At 36.6% G+C, this 22,621-nt stretch overlaps 1 protein-coding gene across 16 annotated transcripts in view; it reads right to left on the bottom strand.

Moving 5' to 3' along the window:
- MAGI2 (membrane associated guanylate kinase, WW and PDZ domain containing 2) overlaps nucleotides 1-22,621 on the bottom strand; it is a 747,917-nt gene that overhangs the window by 313,663 nt on the left and 411,633 nt on the right. The gene's annotated exons all lie outside the window — the stretch shown is intronic.

The raw sequence follows: 22,621 nt of genomic DNA, 5'->3' as shown, positions 1-22,621 counted from the left end.
TAGCCCCATCATAGAAGGCCGCCAGGTCAGGCAGGATTTCCCCTTAGTGAAGCCATGCTGGCTGTCACCAAGAACCTTGCTGTTTTTCATGTGCCTTAGCATGCCTTCCAGGGGAATCTTCTCCAAGATCCAGGATAAACTGCTCCAAGAAATCATAATACAAGAAACAATATAGTCCCTGCATGCCAAAAATGTAATAGTGCTACTTCATTTAATAGCACTAAAATCTGAGATGAATTTATAGCTTGTCAATTTACTGAACACAGTATATATGACACACATGAATACATTGCCTAATGGAGGGGGAGGGTCACAAGGATGGATGCTGATACAACTCAGTGCAGGCCTGTGCTGTACAACCAAACCACCAAGGCTTCTTGTGTATTCAGCAGAGGGTGATTTTAGTCAGTCTGACACTTCTAGCTTCTCCACCAACTTCAGAAGACATTTAGGTTCAGTAGCCTCCTGATTATTAGCCTTCAGAATGTTCTTAAAGTTAGGTGAGGTGAACTCAAGCTAAAGCTTTTTTGTACTAGGCCCCACGTAAGGGGTTTCACTAGATAAATTCAGCCAATCTTGAATTATCCAAACATCACTTTTCTGGAAAACACTTATCTAAAATATGTCCCTAGCTACCAGGAGGGGACAATTCATACTTCTGAGTAATTTAAACATGGATGAGTTGGATTCAAATATATCATTGTGGCAAATAGTCTCCTGGCTTAGGAATGACAACTTCAATCAATTGTGATTGTTTCAAATGACCTCTAGAGTTACAAAAAGTGAGAAAGCCACCTTACTCTCATCTGAAAACCATACTACTTATAAACCTGGAAGATTTCCAGCTACTGCCCAATCCAACAAGTACACCTTATTATCAATACACTCGAATGATAATAGCTCAACAATAAGCCACAAGAATATAAATTATCTTCTAAAATCTGAAAGTAAATTGTAACTGGGATAAGAATTGATATAATAAATCAAAATGTCACTCAGCAGACAACTCTTTTTAAGTTTACTCACAAGAAGGGATGCACACTGCATGTTTGACCTTGGGTAGAACACAGAACTTTTAATCAGTGCTACCCATTGCTTACCTCAAGAGTTCTACACTGACTCATGGTCAATGCCATGGGGTGGTTGCTAAATCAGCAACGAGCATCTGAGAAGTGTTAAAGACTGAGAGAACATCAGCTGTGTTTGACCATGTGTATGATCCCAGCCATTTTATCCCAGATAAAAATTCAGTTTAGACTAGTCCTGAAGACTAAATTAATGAGGTCAACTGCATTTCAAACTGCACTAAAATGTAGTCATAAAATTGAGAGTTATGTAGTTACAAAATTGAGAGGTGATTTCATAAGCTGTTCACTACTGCCTCTCCTCTGTTGCTTGATTTTTAACCACCAAACTGTGTTTCTCCCTCTAGATAACACAGGAGGCATTAGAGATGTCCTGGGTTCAGCAGTAGCAGTCATTTTTCTCCTTCTTAGCAGCTAGTGCAGTGCTATGTTTGTCACTTTCAGGTTAGGAACAATGCTGATAACACCGATATTTTTAGTTGTTGGTCAGTAATGTTTACTCTGACCAAGGAATTTCTGAGTCTCATGCTCTGCCAGGGAGGAGGGAAAGCCAGGAGGAAGCAGAGACAGGACACCTGACCCAAACTAGCCAAAGAGGTATTCCATACCACAGCACGTCATGCCCAGTATATAAGCGGGGGGCAGTTACCCGGCAGGGCTAGATCACTGCTCGGGTCGGGCTGGGTATCGGTTGGTGGGTGGTAAGCGGTTGTGTTCTCTTCCCTTGTTATTTCCCTTATCATTATTCTTATTGGGGGCAGCAGCAGTGGTTTGTGTTATACCTTAGTTACTGGACTGTTCCTATCTCAGCCCATGGGAGTTACATTCTTTCGATTATCCTCCCCATCCCTCCAGGATCAGGGGGAAGAAGAAAGTGAGGGGGGAGTGAGCAAGTGGCTGTGTGGTTCTGAGTTGACGGCTGGGCTTAAACCACAAGAAGAGACAATATTTTAAAATTGGTAACCTGATAAATAATGATTTGGAAATTACTTCCCTAAAGTCAACAAGTGAAATAAGAATAGGCCTTTCCTTTCTGCTCCTGAGGTCAACAGCAAAACTGCAGTTCACTGAAATGAGAGCATAAGTGGGTCCAAACATTAATAAATGAGAACTACAACATAAGCGTCACTACAGAGTGCTGTATCTACCAAGTCATGTGCTCTCTGTGTCATGAAGAATAATCACACATGTGTTTCATTTATGTAACACTGAACATTTCCTCTCTTCAGTGAAAGTGAGGCAGCAATCTCCTTTCAGTGTTATTAATGAAAGTAAGACAGCATATATCAAAGATACAGCTCCATCAAAACTCAATGAATGATGGGCCATTACTTCAAAATACTTTTCAAGGTTAACTTTTGGCTTAATTTTTAAAATTGAAAAAATTAGTGAAAAGCAAAATTTACTTCAGAGAAGTCAGAGAAATTAAATATGCCTCAGATCACTTTTAAGCCCGAAGATGAGTAATATCCAGACACACAGCACAAATGGAGTAAAAACATCTACACTCCAAAAAAAAAAAAAAAAAGTAAAAAGATAAAAATTCAGTAGAAGAAAACTAAAAATGAAAAGGTTTTATCTTGAAGAATATGTAGAAGGGAGTTACCTCCCTTGGGACAACTTTTCAGCATTGTGATCCTTTCTAGGGAAAGGTGTTATCCCTACACTTACACTGCAGGGCTGACTTGCTACCACTTGTATTGTGGTGGTGAACAGGCTCCTTCCTTGTGTTTTTACAGCACACAACATTTGTCACTAACTGTTTAAACATGAATACTGCTGTGCTCAGTCAATACTACTCAGCATACACTGCTGTATGCGGACATGCCAAACATCAGCTAATACTGCTGCTACAATTATTTCTCCAAGGGAGAACAACAATGAGCTCTGGAAGGATGAGGCATTGCTGCAGTCTTTACTGGAACAGCAACACAGCAACACTACAAGGAACTGTTGACCCACCATGCTCAGCAGAAAGTAGGAGTCATCTGCACCTTGGGAAGTGACTTCTCAGTTACGGATAAGCCTCAGGTTTGCCACACAGTAGGACTCCTCTTACACAGCTGTTGAACCAACTCAGATGGAGCAACGTTCAAAACACGAACCTTCTCTGCTGGGTTATAGATTGAATTTCAACTTTAACTCCCACTTTATTGTACTAGTTTACCACAGACAGTCACAGAACTCAATACATACTCCAAACAAAGCTATCAACCCATGGACAACATAGGTATACCACTGTTGGAGCATCTCTGGCAGCCATTTGACAAAACCAGTGTATCTTCAATGACTTAAGTAACTAGATCTCACATCAAGCTGTGACTTTAAGATCTAACAAACATATTTTTATACTAAATTAATTTATTTATTAATCACGCTTCTTAAGAAATTTGCTTGGTTTTGTTTGTTTGTTTAAATGAATGTTCTTCAAAGAATTTAATTTTAATTCCAGTTCAAAAAGACCCCTGAATAAAGAAACATTAAATCTAATGACAATTATTTTAGGTTTTGAAAACCTAGTTAAGAACTAGTTACTGAATCAGTTGACCTTGAGAAAGAGAAATTACTAGAAACAAGGCCTTTTATATTTTAGCTATGGTAAATGGTTTCCTGAAAGAATAAAACAATGGCAGGAACAACAAAGGTTTGTATTGGCTGAACTTCACAAGAAGAAAGCATGAAGAAGTAGACCTTTCAGTACATTGGGTTTGCTTAAGGCATGATGCTGTCAGGGGCAGCAAGCATATTTTTATTAAAGTAGTGGATGCATGTGTGTATCTAAATTATACTAGCTGGCTGAATTACATCTAATAAAGATAATAATTATAAATAGTGTTATAATTGCAGCATAAACCCACCTCTTACATATCCATTGAATATAATTTTTGCAATCTGTCTTTTTTGCACATCATTCCGTACAAGAAACGTTCAATTTTAATGGCACTTTAGGAATATTTAAGGATGTAAGAATTATGAGAGCAAACAGGTCTATTTATTATTTAACTCACAGTTCTTTTTGTGAATTTTTTTGTGAGTACAGAAAATTAATTCACCACTGATATGTTCTGTAATACACAGAATCTGCACAGAAAATGGAACCACATGTTCAGAAATCTTGCATTCAACTACATTTAATGAAAGACTTCAACTTCTTGCTAAGATATTATTCAAAATATGTATTCAGTAAGGCACATTGCATACCATGCACTACCAGGACATAAAATATTGCTTCCAGGTTTTACTAGTCAACAGCATTTTGTATATGTCACCTTATATATATATATATATATCTTATAAACTTATGAATATTTTGGAAATGATCTGTTCATCGCTAGAGGGAGTATGTTATTTTCCTAGATGAAATGATGGATTAACCATATAAATTCTGCACCATTTTTTTTTTCAATTATTTGTCCAATTTTTTTAATATACACCCATATTTTATCTTTTCAAAGGAGTCCCAAACTGTTGCCATGTAAGAAGGTAAAGGCATAATATAGCCTGCTCGAGTTTTGATTGGCTAGAAGTGAAAAACGACCAAGTTAAATGGGCTCAGCTGATGCAGAACTCCCACGGGAATCAGTTCAGCAGTTCCTGACATTCTGAACTGTGGCTGTGGAGTTTTTCTTTTGAAACACCTGAACGAAAGAATGCAGTTATGAAGAAATTAAAGTATGTAATCATATCATCAACTAGCATACATTAATCAATTTTATTAATTTATGCAAGCCAAGAAGTTGACCTGTGGCTTAAAAAAATATTCAAGTACTTGAAATCAAGCTCATAAATCACACAGTACAACTTCCTCATACTTTAATATTCATTTCAATCTAAAATTATACAATAAATAATGCTCCCTATCTTACTGCTACTTTATCTATCTCATCATCCAGTAAAGTCAAGGAATTCACTGCAAGTGAATTAGTTCACTCCTATCACGAAGCACCACAATATCACCTGTAAAACCTTCATGTATTCTTGTGTAGAGGTTTTGGAGGGGAGAGAGGTGCTTTGCTTTTTAAAATATCTGTGAACAGTATGAGATCCATAAATGTGCCCTCTATCTAAAATGCAGATATTTGTGGTTCTGAGTTACCAGCTTAAACCATGACATGCATTATGGAAAAGTGTCTGATGTCTCCCATTATAAAATATTTTTAAAGCAAACATTCAGTTTAATGAATAATTATGTGCCTTATAAAATGTCTAGTACTGTGATCTACATAGTAGCTAGAAGATGAGCGCTCATGCACTGAGACTGGAAAAAGTGTATATTTTTCATATAGAGACTAATTAACTATCTGAATTATTATCATGTGGTAGATTCTTTGTATTTTTAAGTTTGGTTGTTTGGTTTTTTTTAATAGGAATTCTTCTTAACTGTTAAATATGGTCGAAGAAATCTATCCTTTACGTAACACAAGAGATCAAACAAGGTGAACATAATGATCCCTTGGGCTGTAGAACTTCTGACTCTATGATTTCAGCATGTAGTTAGTGATGTATTTAGTTACAAAGTATCAGCACACTTATTTTTGGTACCCCTATTCTTCCTCAAGCTGCCCCTTAGCAAAAGCAGGTAAATTGATGAAACTGAAACAAAAGGTTTCCAGTCATATGAATAGCTTACCTCCATCCATCCAAGGACAGTCTATAGAAGATGCATGGCACTTATCTTGCATACTTATAGTTTAGGAATTTCGAGTCCCAGAGATTAAAGCCTTCTCAGTGCTGCTTAAGATTGGTGGCCAATCTCAAACATTTTATGCAAGCAAACTGCTGACTGTCACTCTTTGGTCAGTCCTTTTCTACACCTATAAAAAGTGTCAACTGTTTTCAACCAAAGCTGCCATTACAGTGTCCTTCCAGAGACATTCAGAATGACAGGGGAACTAGTTTCCCCAGTCTAAACCCTTCCCTATTCATGCCAAATATACAGAAAGAAACAGCAGCAAACATTATGAATAAAAATATTAAGATGGGGGGGGGGGAAATGACATTAATCAAACACTGGAACAGGTTGCCCAGAGAAATGGCATATCCTTGTAGATGCTCAAAGTCAGCTTAACAAAGTCTTGAGCAACGTGATCTACCATACAAGATGGATATAACTTTGAAGTTGTTCCTGCTCTGAGTACAGCGTTGGACCAAATGATCTCCAGAGGTTCTTTACAGACTGGTTATTTGATGATCCTGTGATAATGAAGTTTATCAATAAAAGTGACTGCTGCCAGTCAATTAGAAATGCCCAGCGGTGTGTTACCTTTCTTCAAGCGAAGTTGAAATGCATCAGCAGCACTAGGCTAGGCTTTGCTTGAGGTTTGTTTTATGCCTTTGAATCCAGGATCAAAACTTCCTATCCCCTTTCAGACCTGAGAGTGTCTAACACATCTCCCAAAACTTAGCAGACTTTTCACTAGCTACACCATGTGCACTTAGTTCATCCTGAATGCTCATTTACAGCTGTGTTTTTTTTGTCCCCAGTTGGCTAGGGAAGACAATTAAGAAAATGTCATCTGATGCAAAAATGGAGCCGAGGAATATATTAATGTGGCCACAGTTAGCCAGACACTGGGAGTGAAAAATAGGAAATTAAACCTATTACAAAGAGTGATCTGTTACTTTACAAAAAACAAAGTCTATCTGTCAGTCTTCTCCTGACAGATATAGTACAGTAATAAAAAATGAAATATGTTACATACAAGTAACCATAGTAATGTTTACTGAAAAAAGAAACCTGAAATCTTCAGCACTTCACTTTTCTAAAGCCCCACAGGAGCCCTGCAGGAACTTATCCTTCTTAATTTGTATTAACAAAACAGACATTACCAACAGAACAGGTTGCACACACTTGTATAACCATATGTTTTCTGAGGCAGGGTCATGTTAAAGGTCTTTTCCAACCTCGTTGATTCTATGATTCTACACGATACTTAGGAATGGGACACAGATGAGTCTAAAATCTCAACCTGTAAAGCCATCTCCTTTATGCTTTGACAGAGTGATTTGATTTCGCTGATCAGGGAATACAGAACTAACATGTTTATTGGAGTGCTATTATTTCTTTTTGTTTGTTTGTTTTTTTGGTATCAAATTCTTTTATGCTGTCAGGAAAGCAATGACTGGATTAATATTTACCTCATATGGCTCTACAGCACATTACCATGAAAAGGCCCAAGAGGGGCCATGTAATTTCTTCATTTTCTTTAAACTGCATGTTGTAAAGCCATGATGGTACAGATGTGAAGGGGACACATACATTATTCCCACTGGCAACACACTTTTTTACTTTTCTTTAATTAACAGGTTTGAAATTAACTTCCCATTTTCCACAGACTTCTGGATTCTGCAGCTTATACTTTTCAAGTGCACAACTTTGCATTTTTTATGAAATGCTTATACAAGGCTATTTTATTTTTGGAATCAATAATATTTTTGCTGACATTCTGTACTGAGGTAAAATAAATATAATGTGTCTGAACCTGTAAACACCTACCTTCACGTCATATTTATTTATTGAATGACTTCTACAGATTGGGAACTAGCAAGAGTACTACTTCTCTCCTGCTTGGAAATTAGGTCCTAACTGGAAGAAGGAGAATGTCCTTGAAATTTCATCTTTCTTTCAATTTCACTTACTACAGTTTCCAGCTGCATTCCCCAAGGTGCTCTAGAATGATTTTACTTTGCATTGTTTTGTGACATGGGCATAAACAGGAGAAAAAATGTAATTAATCATAAGACAAGTTGATGTTTCACTAAAGCGTAGATTAAGACTGTTAATTATTTCATATAGACCCTATTTGTAGCTTTGCAGTTAAACAAAAACAGTAATCAGGGAAAAGAAACAATGCAAAATACACAGGATAAAACTACAAGCAGAACATCCTGTAAAAATGGCAGGAAACAGGAAAGATGGCATGAAGCTGACAAGAGAAGTCCCAGTCCATACAATAATTCATATAAAATACGGGCAATGGAACTAACAGAACTGTGTTCTCAGCAATGCAGTATATAACGTAAGAATAAAGTCATTTAAAAGTTATTTAAAACATTTAAAATCTAGAGCTCAGAAGAAGTTAGTCAAAGTATAAAAAGCTTTTTTAGCCTGGCAAGAAAATATCACCTTCTGTCTGAAGTACAAACATTTCCCTTATTCCCCATACTGTGTTTAGAGGTACAACTAATTATCCAGTGTCTTTCCTTGATATACTGGGCTTTTTTCCTGTCAAGGGTATTTTTTTCCCCTAACATCCATTCCTTCAGAAACTTAATGACTACTCATTGTCTAAATTTTCTAAACGAGTTGCAATATGATCTTCCATATTTGGCTCACAGCATGAAGGAAAATCATTTTACCTTCATGTAATAAAATGTACCATTATACCATTTTATATCATGTAATTTGGAATGTATTCCAGACTTTAGACTGGTTAGCGATGTACCAAAATAGGTAAAGATGAAAGACAGCTGGGAAAATTAAAACTGAAATTTCACTTCAGATACTTTATATTTTTTTTTAATTTCTACAATACTTTAACACAAAGATGCTGGTAAGCACAAATGCCATCAGTTAAGTCTTCATAAAAGTCTCCATAAAAATCATCCTACAGTGCAGTCTGACATACAAAATTTGGCCTGAAATAAATGCAGAGTGGGATGCAAATACCACACCTGCTATAAAACTACTGCCTATTTTCACTCTGTTTTATTCTAAAACTCCCTTTTTGTTTAATGCCTGCGCATAAGTCTGTTCCAAGAACTTCAAATGCAATGCTGCTCTACATGTAGAACATAACGAAGCTGAGGCTGCAGAAGAAAAATGTCTTGGCTTTTTGCTCATACGTGCTACTGAAAGGACCAGCCCTTTGCATATGAAGAGCATTGAGTCTCTTATTGACTTCTTGGTCTGTCTCTCCAAATGAAATGTTCATTGTCCATCCAACAGGTACTGGAATGAGTTCACCCATATATACATATCCAATGCATGTTCGCTAAGTCTCTCACTGATTAGCCTGAACTGCTGACCTGTAGGTGACATCCTCTTAAACTGTTTGCATTAGTAAAACAGTTAGAATGTGCCACCTAGAGCCACCATTGCAGATTTCATCTGTGCTTGATGAACAGGGCAAAAAGGCTGAAACATAATTCTCAGAAATTCTGATTTTTCTATTTTAAAGTTTTATTTTGAAAATAAATTTTTACTTGCTACTAGTCCAGAAGAGTCACTGATTCAGGGACCTAATATGAAATACAGTGCAAATATAGTGAAACTCCAAATTTTCATGGTGTCTTGGCCCACACTCTCAATGCACAAACCTCACAGTTGTGCTTTCAGTTAACTTTTGGGATATAAGAACCATTACATTTGAAAAATCCCATGAAATTCCGTTCTGTTCCATTCCATTTCTATTTGTGCTGTGCTGTTCTATGCTGTTCTTTTTTAGTTTTGTTAATTACGCTGGTAACAAAATTATTAACTCCATTTATTTACACATAATGATGATGCTAGGATGGATGGAAAAATTATTCAAGCTAAAAATTAATAATAGAAAAGTGCAGTCCATTCTTTATAACTTCATATTAACTGCAGTCCTAGAGAAATAATAGGTGAGAAGTAGTGAGCTGGTGTTTCATTGTGAGGAATATCATTGAAAACACCATTTCAATCCCAGAAGCATTTTTCATATGATTATATACACTGTGATGTCTAGCCCACACCCAACATTTAAGAAATGCATCTTCTGAAGTGCCTATGCTCTGTTCATGTTTCTTCTGACAGATCAAGCAAGTGCCATCTTGCCTAACCATGCAAGTAAATTGGGGCTGACAGACTTTTGCTCAGATTATTTTCACCAATATCTGTTGGGAGAGAAAATGATCTCAGAATCTAGTTAGAGAAAAAAATGTATATTGAATAAAAATGCAATGTCCATAAGACAGGTTAAATGAAGTGCCAAGAGGTTTAAAGGGCACAACTATTCTTGAACAGACGCTGGCAGAACAACCAGAAGAAAGCTCCATGTCATTTTTAGTAAACCTCAACACTTGGACTATACACCTCATCCACAAGATGTCTCAGCGTTATCTGCTTACTCCACAGAAGCATATTCATTCATTATGGATAATTTATAGTAAAAGTCTGGAAGAACATTGCCACTTTTATCACAATTTGCCAAGATCTATACAGATTTTTTTTATTCATTATCATCTGGCTGAACACCAGTCTGGTGAAATGGCGATTTTTGCATACTATTTATTATTGCTGAGTTTTACATCACAGATTGGTCTGCAATATAGACAGGCACACGTGCACACATATACAAGTACATAATCATAGAATTGTAGACTCATAGAATGGCTTGCGTTGGAAATGACCTTAAAAATCATAAATAAGCATGTATGTTACAAAAACATGCCTGTAACACATAATAACCTTTCCTATTATTGATGTGGTTTAAAACATACATCCTGCTGTCCTTTCCTGAACTTTTCCCACTGTGTACATGATTGTCTGCTTTCATCAGGTAGGATTTTAAATATGGAATCAACTGGAACATACGTGAATCCCCCTGAAGGCAATTCCATTTAAGGTGTCTGCATAGGCCATGTAGAAATATTTCTCAGGAGACTTTAAAAGACTTTGACTGTTCTGAAAATAGTTTCTGAAAATAATTCCACCTACTTAGGAAGAGAAGGAGGACTAATTTCAGATTCCACGTCTACGGCCAGCTAGAGGAGCTATAAATACGCCCTTTGGTCTGGTCTGATTTATAGGCACAAATAACACACTCCTGAGGATGGAGATCTTGAGTTCAGTAGAAGGAGGAAAAAGTTCTCTCTCCCATAGAGCAATTCTGTAGATATTTACTGTCATCACTGTAATTTTTAAGGCAGCATTGCTGCTGTGTTGATGATCCCTTTCTGAAGGGATCATGTATCTATGCGCCTGTACATTCTCTAGCCCACAGAAATGAGAAAATTAAAACACTGACATTTTCATCTGCTGCTGAAAATGTTCTGAGTCCAAAATCAGAAACATTTTAAGCTACAGATGGTAGAGGAGCATGAGACAGTAAAAATAACAATAGCAAGACTGTGTGTATTCACAGGGTTCTCATTTTCTATTATCACTCAGATCATTGACTGACTTCCAGCAAGGAAAGTGCTCCAAAGGTGCAACTTTGGCAAAACCCTGACTGATTCTACTTTCATCCTGTTTGTTTGCATAAAATAACATCTAAGACTTTGAGAAGTCTGGAAGTATCCACAGACTATTGCAACTGCCTTGCTTCTAAATAGCTGTGTCACATGTCTAATACATTTATGCAAACCTCAGTAAAGAAATGGCAAAATACAAAATTCCTCGCTAAATACTGATGGACAATTAAGTCCCCGCAGATCATGCTATCTGGATTAGACTCCTGTTACAGCTTTGTTTCAGCAACAATCCATCTTATTCAAAATCAGAACTGAAAATACTCTTCACCACTACTTACTCCATTTTTTCTCAATTCCACCTACTCCCTCTTCTTTACCATTTACTTCTTATTATTTTAGTATCTAAAGCATCTGGGGATTTAGCATGCAAGAAAGATTATCAACACCTTTGCTTTGTTTTACACCTATATGAGTGTTGTGGTTTAAGCCCAGCCGTCAACTCAGAACCACACAGCCACTTACTTGCTCACTCCCATCCACTTTCTTCCTCCCCCTGCTCCCGGAGGGATGGGGAGGAGAATCAAAAGAATGTAACTCCCATGGACTGAGATAAGAACAGTCCAGTAACTAAGGTATAACACAAACCACTGCTGCTACTTATAATAATGATAAGGGAAATAACAAGGGAAGAGAATACAACCGCTCATCACCCTCCAACTGATACCCAGCCCGACCCGAGCAGTGACCTAGCCCTGCCGGGTAACTGCCTCCAGTTTATATACTGGGCATGACGTGCTGTGGTGTGGTATGGAATACCTCTTTGGCTAGTTTGGGTCAGGTGTCCTTTCTCTGCTTCCTCCCGGCTTCCCCTTCTCCCTGGCAGAGCATGAGACTCAAAAAGTCCTTGGTCAGACTAAACGTTACTGAGCAGCAACTAAAAACATCAGTGTTATCAGCACTGTTCCCAGGCTGAAAGTCACAAACACAGCACTGCACCAGCAACTAAGAAGGAGAAAAATGACTGCTACTGCTGAACCCAGGACAATGAGTGCAGTCCTTTCTACATGAAGTGTACACTCATTTTGAAACACCCACTCTGTAATTCCAGCAGTACAGAAACACTTCATAAACAGTCTTTAGGAGATGAGTAATTACAAAACATTGACAGATTACTGTAGAATAACCACACAGTAAAGGCTAATATGATATTGCTAAGAGAAATATTTAGAACATTTACATCCAGATTAATTGAGCAGCACATATTCAGGTGAGCCATTTCCATCATTGTCTCTTCTCCCTTGACAGAGTGTCTAGGAGGTACAAATATCACTCACACTGGTTCAGATTTCTCGGTAAGTACTGGTTACATTGGCAGTTTTAGTGCCATTTTAGAGACCTGCAGAAGTTCAGGTGTTTATCTGTTTCTCTTCTGACACTATTCCATTTCCATACTATTGACTCTGAGGAATTTATAAATCTATTTAATATATTTCCTAAAAAGTAGAATATGATGATAAACCAACAGCCATTTTTCTAGATGTACTAAAATGCTGCCTCATGCCTTCATTTATTGGCTTTATCCCATATATCAGACACCAGATTTTTACTTCCTGGAGAGGAAAGTCTGGCATGGAAGAGATTACATGGTTTACAGGAACCTGTTGCTTTGTAAGAAGAGCCCAAGAGCTGTGACAGCTTTTAAATGACAACATATAAAATGCCAAATCCAATCCTAATGTAAATCCAACACAAACTATTTAGTCCATGAACATTAATTTCTTTAAATACAAATTACATTTGGTATTTCAAAAAACTTCAGGAAGCAAAAGGAGATCACCCGGAAGGCCGGTGAGACTGCACCACGAATGAGAACTCCAGACTCCAGGACTGCTGGCCTAGCCACCACACTCTAGTGGTGGTGGTTTATGGGACTCTTACAGCTTTTACATATTGCTAGATCTGTGTTCTTTATTTGTGGTTTTCAAAATCAGATAGCTAGATTTGGTCACAATAAAGCTGCTTTTACGTATATATTACCAGTTGCAGCTCTAACTACCTTCCATACCAGTAATTCTGCAGTTTTTATTGTCAGAATATTTCATTGTGCAATTATATTCTGTAAGTTTATCTCTATGGCTCAAGTTTGTATAAGAAAATAGAGCTTATTAATACTAAGTCCATGTTTATTAATTAAGAAAAATAATGTATCATTTTATGTTCTTTGTTTATACACTGGTAGATAATTTTCATGCTATTCCTCTGTATTTTTCTCCAGTGAGCATGGCTGGATCTATAGCCATCCTTGTCAGTTCCGACTTTTAAAATTATTTGCTTTTATCTGATTTATTTTCTATCTCTTCACCCTTTTCTTTCTCCTTTATTCCATACAGACTGAAGCCAATGATAAAGTTCCTGTGACTTCAGCAGTTCAGGATCAAAACATGGTTCCCAATACTCAGCAGAGTAATTTATTACCTATGATGCTGATTGCATCATAGGTAACTTGTTTTTAAGACACAATTTCTAACATAGCCTTGACATCAGAGAGATCAGTAACATAAATGTGCACAGTTTATGCATATAATTCTCTTGAATTTAAGACATAATTTACCTTTTGTCCCAAAGCATGTAACAGCAATTTATGTTTTGTACATAATTGACTCTTTCTAAAGCAAAGAGTAAGACATTTCTATTACTAAAGTTTGTATTTTGGTAGCAAACAATAACATACTATGCCACCTGCAAAGCAGACAAAGGAAAATTATAACCCATCAGAGACTAAAGACTTTCATTTAGTATAGTAAAAAACCATACAAATGCTATTAGTTAGACAAAATAGTGCTGAATACAGTTCTACACAAAGTATTACAGTTTTACACAGTTTATGCCCATTATTTCATTTCATTTCAGTGCTCAATTTATGGGCATTTTATATGCGGCCTATAGAATAAATACTTTCCCATTTTATTTATTTAAATAATTTATTAGGATAGCATTTTCAAAGCTATCTGCTCCACAAGTGTATATGTTTTATATCATTCCTGCAACAAACTGCACACCTAGAGCTATATGTAGAGCTCATCATCACTAAAACTGAACTCCCTTGCTAAAAAGAGCAAGAAGAAATAAAGAGATATGCTGAACAATGATAAAGTAACCGGACAAAACCAAAGACTTAACTTTTGTTTGTTTTATAAACTCCCCAACATAATGGATGTACTAAGGGAGCAGACAGGACTCTACTAACCATGCAAGTCTACTGATTTCAAACAAAAAGGGAATTTGAGCTTAGGATGCACAAAGAAAACCCAAATTCTCTCATCTGACCAGACAGGATGTTAGACCGTTACTCACAGATTCAGACAAATGTTTGAACGTTATTTATTTATTTGTTGGTTGTTTGATAATTATTGTTGCATGACTGACATACAGGGTCATCTCCCACTCCTAAGAAAGCAAGAAAATAAAATCCATATACTGTATTAATTGAGGCTGCAACTGGAGAATTACCATCAATCCTCTCTCCAAAGGGCAAGGGTGTGTTTGCCAAAAACTTGCTTGCCACTAAAAGTTTAAAGAGATTAAATATGCAAGTGTACATTTGCATTTCAATGATTTAGTCTTCACTACCCACTTGTGGAGAAAATTGCACAGATGATGTAATATAAATAGCAGAACTTTGTAAAAAGTCTTTACAGACAGTGAGCATCTGGTGTAAGTAATAACAGATCCCTCAAAGACAATCATACAATTTATCAGCTGGTTTCAGCCTCCATAAGGTCTTGCACTCGGTATGAACATTTTCTTAGCATCAGATTTAGATTAACTTTCCCTTATTTTACCTGTTTATGTTTAAATGCAATTTAGACTTGTTCATTATTCATAGTAATGTTAAAATAGACTCAAAATTGGTTTCGTAAGTAGTCAGAAAAGAGGAACAGGTTCAGACTGTTCAACCATAGATTCAAATTCTTAACCATAATCCATCTTGATATGGTTGGTGTAATGTACATGCAGCAAGACCTATAATATGGGCAAATATATTATTACATTACTATATGATTATTTCTGAGTATCCATACCATTCATTAGAAATTATGGTCACACTGTATCTGTCATTCAGAAATCTCTGAGATGGGTTAAGAGCTATTCCTTCTATTCTCAGAAGGGCTATATAAAAACAGACAGATGAAATGAGCTGCCCATTATTAATTATCTGAGTAGCTAGAAATAGCCTGAAGCCTGTGGCACAAATAAAAAAAGGCATTTGTGCCTCTTGATGACCAGGTTTTGCAAACAGGCCTGAAAGGAGAGACTTCAACAAAGATTTCTTAAATATGGTGAGGAGGAGAGGAAAGGCAGCAGGCAATAGCTACTTTGTCAATGGGTTAAGTCTCCAATCTAATTTAGAAAATGTTGCCAGGTGTTGCAGTGAAATGCTTCTGAAAGATTTCAGTGGACTGGCTGATTTTTGTACAGGAAATGCTTCCTACAGCAGAAGGACAAGGCAGGCTCTAATGCATTACTGAACTCGGCATGACATGTAAGCCAATTAAAATCACATCACATAGCCCACTTACTCAAACCATGAGCATACAGCTGTAATAAATCTAATTACAATGTGATGATGCAATAGGTGAAGGCCTATAGTGTCTAGCTTTTTTCTTTTTCTTTCCCTTATTTTTATTTTATCAATTTCATTTGGGACCTATCATTTTGGTAACTTTGTAAGTAAACCAGAATATGAGTATTTCGTGCCACACTCTCTTCTCACATAGTGTATTTCTTTTGTGGAAACAAAACCAGAACAGAAATAATCTTAATTTGTAAGACTGCTCATACATCTTTCTAGCATGCTCTTGTATAAACAGCTTAGTCTTTTAACAGCCAAATGATGGTTCTTCAAATGGAATCTGATGTACATCAAATTTCCCAGAAAGGACAAAGCTAGCACTGGGGCACAGCACTGGCTGCTAATATTGCAGAAAATAATATTTTTAACCTCCTCTGTGAGATTTTTTTCAAGAACACCAGAAAATAAAAAGAAGATGTTAGTATTGTCTCTTAAAGTTTCATTCAGGGAACAAAAAGTACAAGTTGAGTTAAATCACTGAAGTAATAAGATTTGGTTTCTTCAGCTTAAACAGTTGTACCAAGTCTCATATCTTTTCAATATTTCTATTTCTCACTATCTAAAGAAACATTATTAGACAAGGAACATGGATAAATTGTAAGTCAGGATTTTACAGTTCACAAATTTTCATGGCTACAGCAACCAGTACATGAACAGCAACTTGTTTTACAGCCAGATGACTGAAAAAAGCAAAAAACAATTAAAGTTTTGATGTTTAAAGTTTTGTTAAAAAAAAAAAAACCACCAAAAAAAAATTTTGTAACCAGTCTAACCCTTCTCACATGCTCACCAAATATTTATCGGAGGATGCTGATAAGGGAAGAACAGTTTGTTGGGTTGTTTGCAGTTTGGTTTTTTGGTGTTTTTTCATTTACTAAGAGACATTATTAAGTGGTCCTGATTTCATCAAAGTGATTTCATCACTTATCCCACATTAGATTAAGAGAGACAAACCTTTTTGCTGCTGAAAGGAAACACTTTGAAAAGAATAAGCAATTCTCCGGAGTACTTCAACTGGAAAACTAAGAGAATCTTAATTACTACAGTGGAAGACTCTTCAACTGGAAAGACAGCTTCATTAAAATCAAAGTGCATTGTCAGAACATGTCAATTTAAAAAAGTTGTAACAAATGTGTGGAAATAAGGCATTTGTATTTTACTGTTTCATCTTCATGAGCTTTGAGTTATACATTATGATATTATTTAATGTATTTAATACTGTATGTTTACTATTGAAATATTCCCAAATATAACCCACAAAAATATCAACTTTGACTTTTATATCCATCTGGCATGCATGAAAATATCAAAATCCTTAGGTTTACATATGAAAACTTCTGTGACATGCTGTAATAGATAGCACTAACCAATATTTAGCTTTCAAATTCAATGAATAATTTTTAAACTCCAACTTATAAATGATTATGTAAAATTGTGATCCATTGATTTGGTTAATTAATTTAAATGAACACTGGATCATCTCCAGAATGCTACCACAAGACAGGAGGCTGCTTTCTGTATGGTTGATATTTGCATGCATTTTCTTTCAGGCCACTGCTTTGAGTCCAGCTGGACATTAAGGCATGCTCTGGCTTCCTAAAGCATTTTCAGTGCATTATTGAAGAACCTCTGAGAAAGGAGCAATGAAATATATGGTAACAAAGTGGAAACACCATGTCCTAGAAGGAAGCTTTCTGTTTGAATATGTTAACTACAGTCTCTTTCTCAAAATATTAATAAGGTGCTGAGCATTGCTGTGGGAGAACTTTTGGCATAGCTTAGGCAAGATTTCCAAAATAAATCTCACTATTTACACACAAAGCTTTACTCAGCAGAACAGCTTCTTTACTGCTTCAAATCACCGTTCCTCATGCACAACAGTGCCTTGTGCTTTTGTATCACTTATTCTATTGAGTACATAACAATTGCTTTATGATACTAAACACTGTCTGATCTTTCTGTGTCTTCCTCTCCAGGGCTATTTTTCTACATTGTCATCCATCATCAGATACTTGCTTTGATATATCTAAGATTAATGAAGCACTTCTACTCAGTTTAGATGCTAAAGAAGTTAAAATTGTTTCCTCTGTTATGGAACAAAAATGAGCTAATTAGTGACCTTCAGATTTTAGATTAATGATCTTTTTGGTTTTTGTCATTGGAAACATACCAGAGCACACAGAACCAGTACAGGCTGAGAGCGGTGGGGTTTTTCAGCCTGGAGAAGAGAAGGCTCCAGGGAGATCTCAGTATTCAAGTACCTAAAAAGGGCCTACAAGAAAGCTGGAGAGTGACTTTTTACAAGGGCATGTAGTGACAGGACAAGGGAGAATTTGCTTTAGACTGACAGAGGGGAGATTTAGATTAGACATTAAGAAGAAATTCTTTACTATGAGGATGGAACAGGTTGCCCAGAGAAGTTGTGAATGTTGCATTACTGGCTGTATTCAAGGTCAGGTTGGGCAGAGGCTTGAGCAAGTTCTAGCGGAAAGTGTCCCTGCCTGTGGCAGGAGGGCTGGAAGGAACCTTAAAGAACATCTTGTTCCAACCACTGTATGAATCTATGATTACAAACTGATGTATAACAAACCTGTAGCAAGTTTCTCTGGGAGGAAGGAAGGGAAGGATGGGAATCTGAGGAAAGAAGCACAGGCAGTCTTACTAGAGCTTTGCAATAAATTGACTTTTTATGGATAAACTGGAAAAGCATATGCAAAAAATCTATTTTTAGATTGTGTGGGTCAAATAATTATTCTTAATCAAAGAATATGTGAAAAAATGTTATTTTGCTTTCCAGACATAAGAGGCTTAAAAAAAGCCCACCCTGATTAAAATCTGATATTTATTTTTTCAAACATCAACATTTTGAAATTAAATTATTCCAGTATTTCAATTAATATTTTTTATCTTTTATTCCTTTTAGGCTAAAAGCTTTCCATGTGACTCATAAACGGTTATAGTTTCAAAATAAAGCCAATGTTTCTATCCATAACTGAGCCATAGGACAGCTGAAAACAAACAAAAAAGCATAAAGAGAGAAGAAAAAGAACGGATGAAAGAAAAAGAAGAAAAAGGAGAAAGAAGAGGAATGAAAGGAAGTAAGGAAGACAGTAAGAAAGGGAAAAGGAGAAAAAGAAAAATCCATTCCAACCTCTTTTCCAGACTTCACTGCACCTGTATTGTCTATGCTTGATAGCACGTCTGAGAACTGCCAAGTCCAAAGCAGCTTCAGACGCAATGGTAAAGAATGTGGTTTTTTATCTTTTATATGCAGAAATGTCTATGAATAAATGTGGTGCAGAGCTGCAGATTTGAAAAAGCCAGTTATTGTGCAATTTTCCATGTTTCTGTGGTTATGCTAACAGCGTTTCCAAGGAAAGCATTCTCTTCCTTTTAAAGTTATACAATCTTCTTGGCACATTTAAAAATATCATTTTTGTTTTTTGCTGTATTTGTTTCCAACCACTTACTTGAAAAAACACCATTCTTATGTTTTATAAAGTCCCATTTGAATGAAGTTTTGAATACAAGTTGATCAAAAGTTACACAGCTCTTATGTGCACTGCAGGGATGAGTAATTTCATAATCAACAAACCAAACCATAAATCAACATTGAGTATTAGTGAGACTAATTGGTTTAGCTGAGATACCTATCTTAGCTGTGGCAGCATCTTAGCCTGATTCAGCCAGGCTGAAATACACAGGAACCATAGACTAAAATTTTCAACGCACAAGAATCATAGATTGAAAAGAGTGAAAATGTTTGCAAAAGGAATATTACAGAAGACTTGGAGAACCTCTGCTGTACCTGTCCTACCCTTACAGTTTTTTGTTTCAGTTTATTTTCTGGGCTATAGAATCGTACATTCGCAGAATTGTGTGGGTGGGAAGGGACTTGGTAAGAGGCAACTGCCTAAGCAGGACCAGTCCAGCCTGTGCAGAACCAGGGTACATGCCCCTCATAATCTGCAGGTTTATGAGGTCTTGCTTCAGGACTTCAGCTATTAACCGAGAGCTTCATTCAAAGATTTATCACCTCTATATTGATTCCAGTACACTTGAATGAAAAGTTCAATAGTCTGGTATTACAGGAAGAGAGTCAGCTGGCCTCACCTAACTAATGTCTACCATCTTTTCAATAGGCTCTTGACAGAATTCTTCCTTCAAGGAAAAACTCTCCTCAATACTGCTTCTCTAGTGGCATTTTGGTGGCAGATTATAAATATATTTAATTATAATTGAAATTGGCAAAAAAAAACAAAACAAAACAAAACATTAAATGTGCTGCATAAATATAAATGTACTTCAAGGGTGAAAACTCAAGAATCCAGGGCACAGAGAGTAAGTTTTATGTTGGAGGTTTTCCCTAATATGAAGCCTTTAAGATGAAAGCGGGGTGTAATGCTTACAGAAGCTGTAAGGCTGAAGCAAAAACTGTTTATGAAAGTTTGGGCTTTGTGTAATGTCGTCAGTCATGACAGATGTTGTATGCATGACAAGCCATGCCGTTGCTTGTTTGAAATGTCTTAAATATCAGATATGCCAAATATTTCAAACTAATACAAAAACCTAAACCAAGCCAAAATCACCCTTGCCATTTTTCTATGCTTTCAGATTATCTTTTTTCTATTCCATGTCCTTGTTGAGCACTTTTGTTTTTATGTCAAAGTTGAGGGAAAAGTAGGAGAGAGACCCATTACAAGTTTCAGTAACTGACCAAGCTACTTAAGAGTTGAGTTGGCGTTAACATGTTCACTGCTGTTACTGAACTCCAGTTGTTTCTCCTTCAGTAACAAGGTAACAAACATGCACTTTCATGCATTTATCAGACAGGTTATGCGTTCATCATCTCAAGCAATGGAGTTAGCGCACCTTAATTAACAGCTTCCAGATGAAAACTGCCATGGCTTGGGTGGCATGCGGTAGGTCAGCATGTTTATGTTATCAGCCTGTGGCAATGCATAGAAAATGGGTTACCTGAAGCCATCACTGTTCTCGGTACTGAGTGACATCTATTTCTTCTCCTCTCTAGCTAGGACTGAGAATAATTTTCTGCTTAAAGGTCTGAGTCTAAAATCTGCACGATTACTAGACTTCACTGTGGTTTGAAGAAGGGAGGAGGGGACAGAATTACTGATCCAGGTGTGGTATCATTTAAGAAAGTCAAAATGAATAACTGCACTCTTAAGAACCACTGCTTTTATGACTATCTTCAGCGTGACCTTAAACAGTAAAAGATCTTATACAGGGAAGAAATATCAAAAGCTTTATTGAAAGAAGAGATAGCTTTTCTGAGCTGCTGCAGGAAATGCCCTGCAGGAAATGCCCTCCACCCCCAAAACACTTGTACAAGTATTTCCAGAAAAGCTGATTTAATTAAACTATTGGGAAACTAGGACCTTAAACCTCTGCCATATCCTGAAACATACTAAGTTTGAAAGTCAGGTGGCAGAGAAAGCTCTGTGCATATGGTTACTGTTCACTTCAGCCAGGGGAGACAGAAGGTAACCACGCTGCAAGGAGTGGGAAGCAAAAAGAGAGCTACTCTTCGGACTTTGAGTTGGTCATTTTTTACATCAAAACAGCCACATAAAATTGGGAGACTGGACATGTAAGAATGAAATTATACATATATATTTCCGTATCTTGACTTTGTTTAGAAGTTTCTCTCCATATAACCAGTGACTAATGAGCACTGTGTGATTAACCAAACAAGTACAAAATATGAATCCTAATTCAATATTCAGATGAATGCCTTCTCTCTCAAGAGCTATTACAAGCAACCTGACCAATTATTTCAATTACCCCAGCTTTCTGTAGTTTTTTAAAGAGAGAAAATAACAATTTTGTCCGTGTGTACTGTAAATAGATTCTGAAGGTAAACAGAGAAATAAATGAAGGATTAAAAACACAGTTTAAAAGCCTGTTTTAAGACTAAACTTCTGTTCTAAGCTGCTCACCACTGGCTCTCAGGGAAGGTGAACTCTGCAAAGATATGACACATGGTCTTAAATATTCACTTACATCCTTGATGGCAAATATGAATTCATACACCCATATATTCCCCACTGAAAGACTCATGAAGGTATAAAGGCAAAACTTCCTACTCTATAAGCATTTAAAATGCATTTATGAGTTCTGCAGAGTGACTAACTGTCATGACTTACTCTTGGGTGCAGTTCTCTCTCCCAGGAGACTCAACACCTAAATGAGTCTGTAAGTTAAGGTGTTTGCGCAGAGAAGCAAAGAACTTTGCTTACCTGGGGATCTCACGCCACAAGACATTATTTTGCCTCTCCTCAGGCTCCACCAATCCCAACCAACAAAATAGTTAGAGTTAACAAACTATGAAAATTATTTTTAAAAATGAGATTTAAAAATAGATCCACAGTTGTTCTACTTGCCTTTTGGACTTTGACATTTCGAAATCTTCCTTTTTGTTATGTGAGAATTAGCAAACTTTACTCATCATCTACAATTATGAATAGCAACAACCAATTGGATTCAGTCACGCTTTCCTGACTCACAGGTCCTAGGATTCTGGGGAAAAGTAGTGCTATTTAGCATATTCTTTGACTTTAAATTTGAAGGAAACATACATTTGAGCATAGTTTTAGTATGTAAAAAAACATGTGAAATAGCAATCCATTATTCACTGCAGTTCATGAAATTAGTGCTGCAGCATTTTTAGAATGATCAACTTGTATAGATTAATGGTTTTGTCCAGCCTAGCCTTTCAGAA

Source organism: Pezoporus occidentalis, unplaced genomic scaffold (assembly GCF_034315485.1).
Source record: "Pezoporus occidentalis ecotype Australia unplaced genomic scaffold, CSIRO_AGI_Poc_V1 ctg38, whole genome shotgun sequence".
NCBI classification, from domain to species: domain Eukaryota; kingdom Metazoa; phylum Chordata; class Aves; order Psittaciformes; family Psittacidae; genus Pezoporus; species Pezoporus occidentalis.
The sequence above is the reverse complement of the archived record's forward strand: the minus strand, read 5'-3'. Positions and strand labels throughout refer to the sequence as shown.